The sequence below is a fragment of the Saimiri boliviensis genome, chromosome 15 (genome assembly GCF_048565385.1).
Source record: "Saimiri boliviensis isolate mSaiBol1 chromosome 15, mSaiBol1.pri, whole genome shotgun sequence".
NCBI classification, from domain to species: Eukaryota; Metazoa; Chordata; class Mammalia; order Primates; family Cebidae; genus Saimiri; species Saimiri boliviensis.
The window spans coordinates 29774238-29787528 of record NC_133463.1 but is presented as its reverse complement, the minus strand read 5'-3'; positions in this window follow the sequence as shown (position 1 = coordinate 29787528).

Below are 13291 nucleotides of genomic sequence, written 5' to 3'. Positions count from 1 at the left end.
CCCATAGATAAGGGGGCTACCATATTTGCACTCGAATACTTGTCTCAGGATCTGCTTCTGGGAGAAATGTGAGCCGGACATCCTCCTGCTGTCTCTGGAGCTGCCTGCATTCCCCACACATCCATGGGCATGAGCCTTGGAGCAAACTTTCCTATCTACTATTATGGCTTCATATCCTGAAATGTGCTCACTTTGGTAATAGTGGGAGAAGGCAGGTAGGGCCCAGCATTTCCTTGCTGTTAGTTGTCAGCCAAGATTGTTCCCTCATGTTAGGTTGTATCTCATTTTTACAACCGACTTCAGCTTCTCCCACAATGAACACATGCAGATTTCCTTCTAGAAGCTATTCCAAGGTTGGCTTATGGTACTCCTCTAGTTTTTCTTGCTATTTTGCTTGTTTCTCATTTTTTAACCCATCTCTCCTCTCTTTTTAGAAGAGATTGGCTCACAACTTCTGGAACAATTCAACTCCTCACATGACCTCCTGCTTGTACTCCCAAGCCAAGCACAGGGCAATAACTCTTCTAAGGAATCTTCAGTCATCACTGGCCCCCACTGCAACGCTGTCAAATCAGAAACTGGCCTTCCTGAATCAGCCCCTTTCAAAGCTATTATTATTTATCTTTCTGGTCTCCGAATTCCCTCAATCTAGTTGACATCGTTTGAATGCAGACGGGCTTGAAACTATACCCAGGGTGAATCAGCATCCATTGACTTGTGTCCTGTCATTTCCGGCAGTGTGACAAGACCCTAAGTTAGCTTTGCCCCAAGGTAAGGTCGATGACCCCAGGAATTACTGCTCCACTTCTGGTTGTCTCTCGCTGTGTGTGGCCATTAATTCCTGACTGATAGTAATGCTTGTTCAGTGCGATTTAAGAAACAAAACCTAATATAAATAACTATTTCTGTTGCTGATAATTGGATCAAGCTTCCTCAATGTTATCCCTAACACAACCCAACTCTCTGGAGAAACCCTTGATTGGGATTTGGAAGAGAGAGAGGTCAGTGTTCAACTCTGTCCCTGCCTTTCCAGGTTTTCCTTTCTGCCTACTCCTTAAGTTTCTAAGTGACCAGGAGGTTGGTGGGGTGCAGGGAAGCCATGGAGGCCAATGCAAAGCTCCCGGGCTTTGAAATCCTGATATCCTATGTTACATCTCAGTTCTACCATATGCTCAGCATGTGACCCCTAAACAAGTTAACCACCACTCTGAGCCTCAGTTTCCCCAACTGTAAAATAGGAATGATAAAATCTACCGGTACATTAAAAGAGATACAGAATGTCGAATTCATGGGTCAACTATGGAGAAAACTGTGTTGAAATATTTCACTATGATGGTGGATTGGTTGATTTCTTCTTGAAGTTCTGATGATATATACAGAGAACTTAGCACAGAGCAGGCACGGTCCACCCTAAATAAACACACACACTCACCAGGCAGAAAGCTAAAGTAGAGTGATAGATATAAACATTTTATTTTTCACAGTGATAAAAAAGAATGAAATCATATCCTTTGCAGCAACACAGATGCAGCTGGAGGCCATTATCCTAAGCAAATTAACACAGGAACAGAAAACCAAATACCGCATATTCTCACTTATAAGTGAGAGCTAAACACTGAGCAATCGTGGACAGAAAGTTGGCAACAATAGACAGTGGGGACTACTTGACGGAGGAGCAGGGAGAAGGGAAAGGCAGAAAGACTAACTACTGGGTACTATGCTCAGTACCAGGGTGATAGTTCATTCGTACTTCAAACCTCAGCATCATGCAATACACCCATGTAACAAACCAGCACATGTACCTCGTGAATCTAAAAGAAAAGTTGAAAAAAAAAGTCATACGTGTTAGGTTTGAATTCCAGTTTATGTATCTACCAGCTGTGTGAGCTTTGGAAAAAAATACTTAAATGATTACCAGTTCTTTGTAGAATGGTGGTAACAATTCTAGCTATATGGTGGGCATTCAGTATTTCCTATTTTTTTCTGTATTTCTTTTTATCTGCTTCAAATTTGAGGTAATTAATAGTGTGGACTCAGTATAGTCAATTAGGGCAAAATGTCTTTGTCATTTGTTGTTGCTTGGTGATTATTTTGCCCCATGTCTTCTAATGTCAAACTTCCCAATTAAAAACAAACAAAAGATGGCAAAGCCTGAGACCATGCTTAGTTAACAAAAGTTAAAATCTAAAGGTCTCACTGTCCTGTGTAGTAATGCCCCAGGTGGGGATTAAGCCACATATAAAAGATATGAACCTTACCTTCTAAGATTCAATAAATGTATTTTATTTTGTTAGAAAGCCATTTCCTTCAGGCTTAGGTCAGAATTTCTCTGAAATAAAATGGCAACATATCTCTGCTTTGTCACTGCTCTCAGCAAATCATTAGATCTGTGAAAAATAAATTTCATTTTAACAAAACATCACTCCAGCTCAGAGTCAGCAAACTATATGGCCCATGGGCTAAATCTAGTCCACTGCCTATTTTTGTATGGCCCATTTTTTACATCTTAAAATATCCTTTTAGAAAAATTAAAAGAAGAATATTTTATGACACCTGAAAATGATATGAAATTCACATTTCTGTGCCCATAAATAAAGTTTTATTGGAACTCAGTCACACCTATTCATTTATATATTTTCTTTGACTGCCTTCATGATACAAGAATTGAATAGTTGCAGCAGAGACCATATGGGCCATAAAGCCTCAAATATTTTCTATCTGGCCCTTTATATGAAAAGTTATCCAACTTCTGATCTAGATTCTAGATCGATGGTTTATTCAAACTGTGTTAGCTCTCAAAAACAAACAAACAAATAAAACTGCCTCCAAGTTACCTTGAGTAAGGGGTATTTATCATCAGGCTGCAAGTTTCCACAGAAAGAGCTGGGGCAATCCTAGAGCACAGTGCTGGCATGCAGTAGGCTGCCATCCTCGAGCAGATGCCTCACTGACAGTGACGGAGTTCCAGCCATGCTGCAGGTGCTCCAGCCGCTGACTTATAGACAGCAACCTGTACAGGCACCAAGCAAGAGAAGAAACCTTGGGACCTCAATTAGACCACAAAAATCTCTCTTCGGTATCTCAAGCCTTTCAGAAACCAGATTGGTTTTCATTTCCTTATCTTCCTACTGTTGACTGAGTTCTATCTACCAGGTGCTGTGCTGAGCACTTACATCCATTGTCTCGCTGATTCTTCTTAAGAGCTCTGTGTAGGCCGGGCCCGGTGGCTCAAGCCTGTAATCCCAGCACTTTGGGAGGCCGAGGCGGGTGGATCACGAGGTCGAGAGATAGAGACCATCCTGGTCAACATAGTGAAACTCCGTCTCTACTAAAAATACAAAAAACTAGCTGGGCGTGGTGGCGTGTGCCTGTAATCCCAGCTACTCAGGAGGCTGAGGCAGGAGAATTGCCTGAGCCCAGGAGGCGGAGGTTGCGGTGAGCCGAGATTGTGCCATTGCACTCCAGCCTGGGTAACAAGAGCGAAACTCCGTCTCAAAAGAAAAAATAAATAAATAAAAATAAAAAATAAATAAAAAAAGAGCTCTGTGTGGTCAGTGTAATTATCTCCATTGGATGGCTGAATAATCTGAGACTGAGAGAAATTAAACACCATTGCCTGCTTTGGTTTGTTCCCTCAAAACTCGAGTAGAAGTTGGATCTTCAGTGCAGCAGGTGGGAGGTGGGGGCGAGTGGAGATGTTTGAATCATGGGGGCAGATTCCTCATGAATAGATTAGAGCCCTTCTTCTGGGACGAGTGAGTTCTCGCTCTCGTGAATGGATTAGTTCCAGAGAAAGCAGGTTGCTAAAAAGAATCTAATTTCTTCTTCTTCTCCTCTCTCCGTGTGATCTCCGCACAGACCCGCTCCCCTTCCACTTTTCACCATGAGTTGAAGCAGCCTGAGGCCCTCAGCAGAGGCAGCTGCCCAATTGTAAAGGTACCAAAATTAGAAGCCAAATAAATCTTTTGTGTATAAACTACCCAGTCTCAAGTATTCTGTTATAGCAACACTATGCCCAAGGTCACCCACCTTAAAAATGTGGATTTGAGGTTTTAAACTGGATTCTTCTGACTTCAAGAGCCCCTGGTTCTACTCATTATACTCTGCTACCTCACATATGATTGATTTTCTAAGAAATGGAAAGCAAAAGCCTGTTCATTTTAAGATAAAGTCTGAGCTTTTGTCTGTTTTTCACTGTATTAAGGCTATGAAGTGGGGTACAGATCTACCACTGTGGGGTCTCAGATGCATTTGGTCGATCACACCCAAAAGGTGCAATAACTTGCTTCAATGAAGCTTCATTTCATGACCACCAGTGCACACTCTATCTCCTGAGACGTACAGTGATTAATTTCTCACACACTTGGGATTTGGCAACTTAAACATGAAAGTGAGTGGCTCAGCAACCCTCCAGTTTAGACTATGATGTGACTTTTCCCCCAGCGATGCCACCACTATTGTGAAAAGCATCACTAAGACTCAATCTCCCTGGAGGAATACAGTCCATTTGGATTGGATGAGAAACGTCGTCTAGGATGCAGGGGTGTCCTGGATGCCCATTTGGTGCAGACTCCTGTGCTGCCCCCGAGAACTCAGGAACTTAGCCTGTTCCAGAACATATGGTGGGCCCCAGGAAGAGGCAGAGGGATCTTCCCAATATTCCTTAAAGGATCTGAAAGGAGATATTGAGCCTTATAAAGAATGATTGTTTTCAGGTAGCAAGTAAAAGCTAAATTTTGCATCCCTAGGACATCCTGGTATGTCTGTCTTAAAATACTAAAAGCCGTCTTTTGGCAGAAATGCTCCGACCAATTTTTTTTTTTAAGTTTCAAGTGTAAAATATGAGTGGCATATGTATGCTCATTTATATTGATGTTACAAAACTCATCAAACATGAAAAGATGAAGTATATGACCAGTATTAGCAATGGGCCTAATCTATTTTTAAAAGAAGTAGAATATAGTATATATGTCAAACACAAATACTAAAACTCTGTAAAATAACTAACTAATTACTACAAATGGTTACAGGATGCTGATCTACGCCCAGTGGCCAAGTTGAGGTGCAATCGCAGATCAGGTTGGGGATAACAGTTTATGTCAGCGAGTCTGCTTTGAGTGTCTGGGATACAGACCAGGCTGACAGAGGGCAGAGGACTCTATGGAAGGAAGGCCCAGGGGATCTAGAGTCCGGAAAATCAAGAATGAAAGCATAAATGGCAGAGAAGCACCCCCATCCTCCTGTCAGTGGTAGATGGCAGACTGAGACATGCATTTCTCTGTTCTACCCTCCCATTCCCTCCCTTTCCCCCATCCCCTGCACAGCCTCTCCAAACACTGTCAGAATTTGAGTCACCAAAACCATCTTTGTGGATCCTCTTTCTTTGATTTAGAAAGAGATATCACCAGTCCCCACTTCCTATGATCTGCCGTTTCTTGGTATCATGCTGTCCTAGCACAGCTCCCGGGGTTCTGTCCATAGTGGTGCCAGAAAGTGGGCACACTTTGGCCCTTTTGGGTGTGACAAGACATCATCTTTACTGGGAAATCAAGTTAGTTGTAGGGGAAGAAGTTGGTTATTTGGGTGGTTCTCCTGATTGTATCTGGACTCTCCGGACACAGAGTGAGGCTGGGAGGCCAGGATGTGATGAGGAGTTCTGAGGTGGGGTGGAATGGGGAGACATCTCTTCCAAGCAGTGAGACCTCGCATGAAGAAATACACCACCTGCGAGTAGGGAGAGAAAGCCCAGGATGATTCACTAACAGTGCAGCAGAGGGAGAGTCTTCCATGCTAAGGACAGTCTCTGTAGCCGTCTTCAATAACTCCATCCCACTCATCACCCATGCTTTAGCACTTGGTCTTTCCCAGCACCGTCCTCAGCAGAGTACATACAATGAATGCAAAGACAAGTCATGCAGCACGTAACAGGCACTTAGCGAATATTTGTTGAATGGAAACGAATGAATGAATATCTAAAGACAATCTCTGATCTCAATGTTCTCACACTCGATAGAGGAGGCACACGCATGGAAAATTTAGTGCTGGAACAATAAAGATGTGAACTGGAAACCGTACCAGAGCAGAGGAGTGACTAATTACTTCTATTTGGGTGGGTCAAAGGGGATTCAGTCTGGGTTTTGAAAGAAGAGTAGAAGTTTTCCAGTTGCAACCAATGCAGAGAAAATAGCATATGCAAAAGCACAAAGGCCAGTACATGCAAACGTATGAAATAGCATATGCAAAAATGTGATGCACTTGGGGATCTGGAGCTGTTCAATATGGCTGGAGAGGTAAATGAGGGGAGGATCACAGCTGACAAGGTCAGGAATTGGATCATAGAAGGCTTGACGTGTTATCCCAAGAAGTATGAAATATCATCCTGTATGGGATGCATAGACTAGCATCCTTGTAACCATTCACTTTAGTTAGTTATTTGTTCTATAGGGTTTTTGGCAGCTTTTGTAGTATTTGTGCTTAACACATATTTTATGCTGCTTATTTTTTAAAAAATGATTAGGTCATCAGCAAAGCCAGAGTCCTATCCTCTCACTCTCCTCCCCAGACAGCATGAGCTTCACCACTCCCTCCACTTTCTCCACCAACTACCGGTCCCTGGGCTCTGTACAGGTGTTCAGCTATGGTACCAGGCTGGTCAGCAGCACGGGCAACATCTATGCAAGCACCGGGGGCTCTGGTTCTTAGATCTCCATGTCCCACTCCACCAGCTTCTGGGGCTGCAAGGGGCCCAGGGGCCTGGCCACAAGGATGATGGTGGGGGTTCTGGCAGGAGTAGGAGGCATCCAGAATGAGAAGGAGACCATGCAAAGCCTGAACGACCACCACCCAGCCTCCTACCTGGACAGAGTGAGGAGCCTGGAGACTGAGAACTGGAAGCTGGAGAGCACAATCAGGGAGCACCTGGAGAAGAAGGGACCCCAGATCAGAGACTGGAACCATTACCATCAAGGACATGAGGGCTCATATCTTCGCAAATGCCGTCGATAGTGCCCGCATCATTCTGCAGATGGACAATGCCCATCTTGCTGCTGATGACTTTAGAGTCAAGTATGAGACAGAGCTGGCCATGCACCAGCCTGTGGAGTGATATACTTGGGCTCCGCAAGGTCACCGATGACACCAATGTCGCTCGGCTGCAGAGATCGAGGCTCTCAAGGAGCAGCTGCTCTTCACGAAGAAGAACCACGAAGAGGAAGTAAAAGGCCTATAAGCCCAGACTGCCAGCTCTGAGTTGCCCATGGATATTGATGCCCCCAAATCTCGGGACCTCGCCAAGATCATGGCAGACATCTGGGCCCAATATGATGAGCTGGCTCGGAAGAACTGAGAGGAGCTGGGCAAGTGCTGGTCTCAGCAGATTGAGGAGAGCACCACAGTGGTCACCACTCAGTCCGCCGAGAACGGAGCTTCTGAGATGATGCTCACATAGCTGAGACGTACAGTCTACTCCTTGGAGATTGACTGGACTCCCATGAGAAATCCGAAGGCCAGCTTGGAGAACAGCCTGAGGGAGGTGGAGGCCCGCTACACCCTGCAGATGGAGCAGCTCAACAGGATTCTGCTGTACCTGGAGTCAGAGCTGGCACAAACCCGGGCAGAGGGACAGCACCAGGCCCAGGAGTACGAGGCCCTGCTGAACATCAAGGTCAAGCTGGCGGCTGAGATCGCCACCTACCACCACCTGCTGGAAGATGCCGAGGACTTCAATCTTGGTGATGCCCTGGACAGCAGCAATCCATGCAAACTATTCAAAAACCATCACCCACTGGACAGTGGATGGCAAAGTGATATCTGCGACCAACCACACCAGAGATCTGAGGCATTAAGTCAGCAGATGCAGGGGACCCTTTGGGGAGCAGCAGGCCAATAAAAAGTTCAGAGGTCAAAAAAAAAAAAAAAGATTAAGCCCATTGTTAATATCTGAATATACACTTCACTTTTTAATGTTTGATGAGTTTTTATAACATTAAAATATGTTGCTTATTTTTTATGAATGATTTCATTTTTGAAGAACTAATCAATCCAATTGATTGGATTGGATGGACTGTGGTTATTCACTGAACTAGAAGATACTGAGTTTAGGCAAAATCTTCCCATCAGGTTTGGGTAGGCACACACTTAGCCAGCCTTATCATCACAGCCTGAAAGAACCTGTCCTGCAGGGTGCTGTGACTAAGGTGTCTATACCTTCTGGGGGTTTCAACGTGGGGGTGTGCTTGGACTCTGGACCCCCCCACTCTGGGCGATGTATGAACAGCAGTGGCTGGCGCCTGGTGCTGCCATGCTGTTCTTTGCACTGGCTCCAGATTTCTTTTCACATTCAGTCTTGCCTCAAGACACAGGCCAAATGGAAATAAACTGTCGCAGCTGGCCCCTTTCCCAGAGAAATTATATTTAGCCTCCATAAGCAGCAGGCTTCAAAATGGCATGGTTGTCTCAGCTAAAAATGGCCATCCGGAAGGAGCTGGATCATGGAAAGCCATCCAGGGATGAAGAACAGGCCACTTTGAGGCAATGATTATGTGCTTCAGAGAGTCCTGTTCTCAAGTCCTCATGGACTGGGCCAAATTAAAACAGATGGGCACATGACATTCAGAAGAAATCATAAAAAAGGCTTATCTGCAGGATCCCAGGCCCAGAGCCAAGACTGGCCAGGACGAATTTCACCCAACTTCAAATTTAAGCCCCACAACATGGATAGCATTTACTAAGGCCTTTTAGGGCAAAAGACGTGGACAGGCATTGTACAAAGGGAACGAAGAAAATGGCAAATGTGTTTTTTAAAGCTCAATCTTTGCAAAGAAATAAAATATGAAAGGATGCCATTTTCCAAAAATGTTTTAAAAATAAATATAGATAATATTAGCAAAGTTTTGGGAACTAGGTACTCTCATACAATGCTGCTAGGGATATAAATTGGTTGAGCTATTTAGAGTTTTGCTTTGGAAAAAGCACTTTGACTATGGGGTGGAGAATGGATTGGAAGGAGTCAGAATTCAAGGCAAGGAGACCACTTAGGAGATACCACAAAGGCAGAGGGGAGGGTAGCCTGAGCAGGGCAGTGGCAGAGGGGTGGAGGAAGTGAATGAAATTAAACAGTGTAACTCACAAGTCTTGGGAATCGACTGGATTGAGTACCTGGGTTGACAATGGCCATTCACTGAAAGAGGAAACATCATCATCACCACCATTGTCAGTGAAAACCTTAATAGACTGCTGAGTGGGGTGAAGCACTGTTTTGAACACTTTAAAAGTATTAATGTATAGGACAAGTACCTAATGCATGCAAGGCTTAAAACCTAGATGACAGGTTGATGGGTGCAACAAACCACCATGGCACTTGTATAACTATGTAACAAACCTGCACATTCTCTACATGTACATTCTCTACATGTAACAAACCTGCACATTCTCTACATTCTCTCAACAAACCACCATGGCACGTGTATAACTATGTAACAAACCTGCACATTCTCTACATGTACTTTAAGTTCCCATCCCAGAACTTAAAGTAAAATAAAAACAAATAAATAAAAGTATTAATGTGTTTAATCCTTACAATAGCCCTATGAGGTAGGTCCATTCTTGTCCCTACCTGACAGATAAGAAAACTGAGGCACCAGAATTGAAAACTTGCCCAAGGTTCATACCTTGACATTATTTTCTTCATTTTTGTTTATTTTCTTCATCTTTGTTTATGATATTGTTAAAAATAGAAACAACTTCAAAATACCACAATAGCATATTGATTATATAAATGTTGACCCAGTCATATGTGGAATGCATGCTTTAGAAGAACATTTGATAAAAGGAAAAAGATACACAACATAAGTGAAAAAGTGAGTTATAGAATCCCAGGTGGGGGGTGTATATATATGGCTCCCATTATCAGAGGGGAAAAGATCACTTAAAGAAAATCCACCTAAAATACTAAAAAGGGTTATGATAAATAAGCAAGAAAAGATTTGATTAGGGTTGTGTCTTTAAAAATTAAACCAAACATTATGAAAAGTTTTTTTTATCTTACACTTAACGCTATGTAGGTTACCATTAAAACTTTGAGCTAATTCTTGGAACCCAGAATGAAAGGAAGGTTAGACATGAGCTTTCTGAGAAACTATAGAGTGAGTTTAGTTCCCTGCAAAGTGAATCCTGAGTCAAGGACTTGTGTGCTGCTGGCTGACTCAATGGGAGATCCAACTAGCAAGGCTGAGGAACCAAGGAGAAGAAGGGGAAGAAGAAATGGAATGCAGGGGGCATTATTATCATGATCACTCCTGGCGACAGCTGGGGTGTAGCCTCACCAGTAACCCCTGAGGAGGGCATAGAATGCCCCTCAGAGTTCTCCACCTGGGGACTGACTGGAGAACTACTTCTCCATCGGCTCCTTGCCCACGTTACTTGTGGGTTGTTCCTAGGGCCATTTTTGCTCCCAGCACTTCTGGGCTACTTGTGTCTGTTTGGGAAGCAGTGCTGGTGTCTACAGCATCGAGAAGCCCAGGAGGGAAGTGAAGAACGGGAGTCCTGAGTGTAGAAGCCCACAGGGAATTGCCTCCCATCCTGCAGCCATGGCTGTGATGAGAGGAAAGAGCAAGAGCACATGAATCTGGCCATCAGAGGTGGATGACTGAAACGATAGGATGACATCATCGCATTCTCATTTGAATCACAGCGTGGTCATACTGAGGACCTCTGCAAAAGTGTTGCATGGAAGTCTTCATCAGTTTTCACCAAGGCCCCTTGTGTCCTTTAATATTCAACTCTTTTAAACCACCTTCCATACTGTGCTGAGTTTCTCTTCTTTAATTGTTAACTGTCTCAACCCCACCAAACAACGTTTGTTGATGACTTGGTATGTGATTTCTGCAGTTGTCCTACTCACATTAATCAGCGTCACAAAACAATGCATCTTTTGCAAGATTTGGGATTTCTCTTTGCAGTGAACTTGCAATGCATTTGCAATGAGCAGGCTAACTAACAAAGACATTCACAGAGTGGAAATATATACGGGGAGGGCTAACTGTTAAGACTGAGAATTAATTACTCAGTGGTCAGTTTCTCACTTCTAGATAACATCCTTCACCCACATCCATACCCCTACCCCTCTCCCAGTTGGTTGCCTAATGAATATATCCCTTGGAAAGCAGAGGTCAATGCCTAAAGCACTGGAAATTCGTACCATATGAGTGTGTATTTCTGTCATAGCCACTCCTAGAAGAGGAAAGCAATGCAGGATGTGTCCTCTCAAGCATCTCTGCAGCTTCCCTACCACCCGGTCATGCCTGACTTCATCTTTGTCAGACCATTTCCCAACATGGGCTTCCTCTGCCAAGGATGTGAACTAGGATTTCTTTCCATGTCACCTTAGCAGTATCTCACCAATATGCTGAGACCTCCAGACCCTTAACACTAACTTCGCTCTTACCCTCAAAGCCTCCTGACCCTATGCTTCATTTTCGTTCACATTAAGAAGGAAAATGGTCATATTATAAAAATATGGATTGGAAGGACTTTAATACATCAGACACATATCCCCATTCATTGACATGAATCTTAGTCTGTTTGCTGCAGCTATAATGGAATACCTGAGACTGGATAATAAAGAAAATAAAATTATTTCACTCATGGTTCTGGAGGCTGGGAAGTCCAAGAAAGAGGGGCTGCATTTGGTGAGAGCCTTTCTGCTGTGTCAGCCCATGGCAGAGGCAGAAAGGCTAGAGAGTAAGTGTCCATGTGAACGAAAATGAGGCCAATCATATCCTTTTATCAGGACCCCTCTCTCACGTAACAACAGCATTAATTCATTCACGGAGACAGAACTCTTATGATCTAATCGCCTTCTTTTTAAAGATCCCACCTCTCAACAGTTTTGCACTAGGGATTAAATTTCCAACACATGAACTTTGGGTAGCACATTCAAATCATAGCCATGTGGGTCATGAACATTTTCTCAGTTTTATATAAATTGTGAAAAAGTAGCATGAGGACAAGCCTCTTAGTCATCCCTTTTACCCCATGGTTGCCTCTAGCTCTGCCTAAGTGGAAATTCTGGCTCTCCTCCTAGCAGGGAGGGGCTTTATATTACTTGGTTATCGTAAATCCCAAGCAATAATGATTGGCAACTCAGTGCTCTGGGTAAAAGCATGAGTTACAGGGTTTGAGCCCCTGGCTTTGGGACCTGGTGGCACCATTTACAATTCATGTCGCTCAACTGCTCTGTGTCGCATTTCTCCATCTGCAAAGCAAATATAATCATATCAGCTACCTTTGGGCAGATGAGGATTAGTGAGTTCATTCATGAGAAGCACTTAGACCAGCACCTGACTTTGAACAAACACTCAAACATTAGCCAAAGCTATTCTCCTCTCTCCAGTTTGAGATACAGAAATAATACTTTTCATGCGGACCAGACACAATGAAAGAAGTTTGAAAGAGGCCAAGAGGATGACCATCAATTGACAACCTTCGTGAAGAGCACAGCTTTCCTCTACCATGTCTGCGAATGCAGAAAGGGCTTATCGAATTCCTCTGGTTAGCTGAGCCTGACTCAACTGAGCCTCCTTAAAAAGATGAACAGATCAGGGAAAGTTATTAGCAAGCACTAGAACTGTCATTGTGGAAGCAGTTGTCCAAAAGTCGTAATTGGAGGCTAGACTCTATGACATGGAGGAGGGGCAAGGGCCCGAATTAAACAGGGACTTTGTCACTTCATTTTTCAAGAGTGATGTGAAATCTGCACAGCCTCAGAGCTCTGTGTTCAGAGCTCAGTGGGTATTCATCCATAACCTGAGACCAGAGGCATTTGGCTGAGTCAGGCTGTCATTAAGGGTCACTGCGGGTGCTGCCTGCAGCTTAATCTTAATCGAAGATGTCCTTCTAAACTGAGAAAGGCACAGGTGAAATGCACAGCACCTTGGCTCCACTGGAAACGGAGCTTTCTTTGAAGGGGGCTGAGCTTGTTTGGGTAAAGGGCTTTGATTTTCAGTTCATCTGACCCCAACAGGGTCATTCTAGGGCAGAGGGAACCACCTTCAAGGAAACTGATGCCAGTGCCAACACACACGTAGGTGGACACTGCTCACTTTTGCTTATTTAACCCTTCTCCTGCCAGCTCCCTTCTCACCTCTGCCACTAAGGGAAGTGGGCATAAACTCACTGACACATTCATGACCAAGGCCTAGCAGATCAGCCTTGTGCTCTAACTAACATAAGGCAGTGTTTAGGCATAGTTGTGGGGCGCACCTTTTGGCTATCAAATGACAAATAACCATTG